General features: G+C 44.1%; 1 protein-coding gene across 3 annotated transcripts in view; it reads right to left on the bottom strand.

The window, feature by feature from the left end:
* LOC143301225 (liprin-beta-2-like) overlaps nt 1–2,500 on the bottom strand; it is a 90,514-nt gene that overhangs the window by 18,919 nt on the left and 69,095 nt on the right. The window lies entirely within an intron of this gene.

Below are 2,500 nucleotides of genomic sequence, written 5' to 3' on the forward strand. Positions count from 1 at the left end.
CACACACATCATACGTTCTGTTCAAATATGGAAATGTTCGAACATTAAACTGCATGGTATTCTCGATGTACCCTGACCCCCCCCCCCCCCCCCCCCCCCTCCTCTTTTTTTTTTCCTGTCTCTTCCCGACATATAAACACACATATACACACACACGCAGACAGACAGACAGAGAGAGAGAGAGAGAGAGAGAGAGAGAGAGAGAGAGAGAGAGACAGAGACAGAGACACAGAGAGAGACAGAGAGAGAGAGACAGACACAGAGAGACAGAGACAGAGAGACAGAGACAGAGAGGCAAGGGCACATAGAGAGACAAACAAGAGAGAGAGAGACAGAGACAGAGAGAGAGAGACAGAGACAGAGACAGAGAGACAGAAGCAAAAAGCCAAACACAACTCAAGTGTTCATTAACTAGAGTTGTAACCACAATCAGCTGAACACATTCAAAGCTGCTGTTTTTTTTGTTTTTTGTTTTTTGTTTTTTTTACCAATCAGCAAAGGGATAGGGGTGTGTCCAGTTCATCTGGACAGCTATCTAACACTGACCCAAGCGCGTCTGGAAGCGGCCACAGAAAAAAAAGAGAAAAAAAAGCACTACGCCACAACACACTGCTTGCATCTACAGCACTAAACACACCATCATTCTAACAGCTACCCCGGATACCCCCCGCCCCCACCACCACCCCAACACACGCACACGGACGCACACACGAACTCACGCACCCACCCACACGCTCATACGAATGCACACATGCGCGCGCACACACACACACACACATACACGCGAGCTCGCCCGCACGCACACACACACACACACACACACACACACACACACACACACACATGTATTTCTGGCCATGCTAACTAAAAATCTAGTGCAAAAAATAACAAAGAGACCAGCTGAGACACACGTGTGTGTGTGTGTGTGTGTGTGTGTGTGTGTGTGTGTGTGTGTGTGTGTGTGTGTGTGTGTATAAATGATGGCGCTCAGGGGCTTCATATCCATGGAGTAAAATGAAAGAATTCAAGAGCATTTATCATGGGGTGAATGGAGATTTTCATGGGTTCTGCTTTCATAAAAACTATGACAAAATGGCAAAGTTTCAAGTACTTTATTTGCATTGCTGGGGCAGAATGGAATATCTTAAAGGATATGCTTGCATGAGGATAAAATAGAAATGTTCAGAGGGTTTCCTGGAATAAATTGGGTATGTTCAAGGGTTTCATATTCGCACGGAGTAAAATGGATAACTTGAGGACTTTCATTTGTAATGGGAGGAAAACTGGAAGGTTTTAGGGGATAAATTTACATGCAGTAAAATGAGCTGGTTTCCAAAGACAAGTATATGCTACCGTCAAAAAACAAACAAACAAAAAAGAAACCCAAACAAACAAACAAAAAACAACCACACACACACACACACACACACACACACACACACACACACACACACAAAGCAACCCAAAGTGAATACCCTGAAAGTGGGTGGTTTTTTTTAACGTTACGGGAAAAACAACAACACAATGTGGGTTTTGTGCTGGGACAAGCTAGGAGGCTTAAGGTAGTGATAGGAGAATACAATATATTTTTATGCTGTGTGTCGTTAAATGGGCAGAATTGTAAAACGGCCTTTACTGCGCCTAATTCTTTACCCATTAAAGATTCAATCAATCAATCAATCTTCTTCTTCTTCTTCTCAGTCGCCATGTACACGTGGAGAGGAGTGCTTGAAGAGAGGGGGGAGAACCGAGGTGTTGTGGAGTGCCCTCCACAAATCCAGGCGGTTTGTTTTTGTGGCAGTGGACAGTGTGTGTGTCGGTCCTTCTCCTTCTCCCTCACATCCCTCAGGTCCCTGCAGTCCTTTTGGAAACATCTTCAAGTGGTCTGGATGAGGATCAGAATGAGGATCAGGATCAGGATCAGGATCAGACGCGTTGCAGAGGTGGCGCCACATAGACCATTGTCGTAACATATTTGGGAGAGCGCAATTACGTATCAGAATAACTTCGTCAATTCAATAAGAGAAATGGAATATGACAGAGCGTTCACCACAGAGGATGCCCCTTGTGAAGCGCTACCCAGAGAGATTTATTTAAACGTTCTTGTCAAACATTCTTGTTTTTCCCTTTTTTTCTTTTTGGCAAATGGTGGAAACCAGCCGCTGACATGGAACTGTTGATGGCTGCTCTAAATGCTGCGGCGGTCCTTGCGTTGACAACATCTTCCTCTTCCAGTTGATTCCATTCTGTTGCTGTTTTGTTTTTTTCTTTTTGATTTGAAGAAGAAAAAAAAACCGAATTCTTGAATTGTTCTGTTTTGCTGATTGGAATTGCATAGCCTTTACTGTTCTTCAGAAGTCTGCTTTTTTTTCAACCATTGATAGAGAGGTGGTGAGGCACTAATACTTTAAGTGATGACAACCACTAACAGACCAGTCGCACGCAAAAGACGACCGCTAGCTACTGTTGTGTCCATCGCTGAGAAATTATGGCCAACAGT

Source organism: Babylonia areolata, chromosome 27 (assembly GCF_041734735.1).
Source record: "Babylonia areolata isolate BAREFJ2019XMU chromosome 27, ASM4173473v1, whole genome shotgun sequence".
Taxonomy (NCBI): Eukaryota; Metazoa; Mollusca; class Gastropoda; order Neogastropoda; family Buccinidae; genus Babylonia; species Babylonia areolata.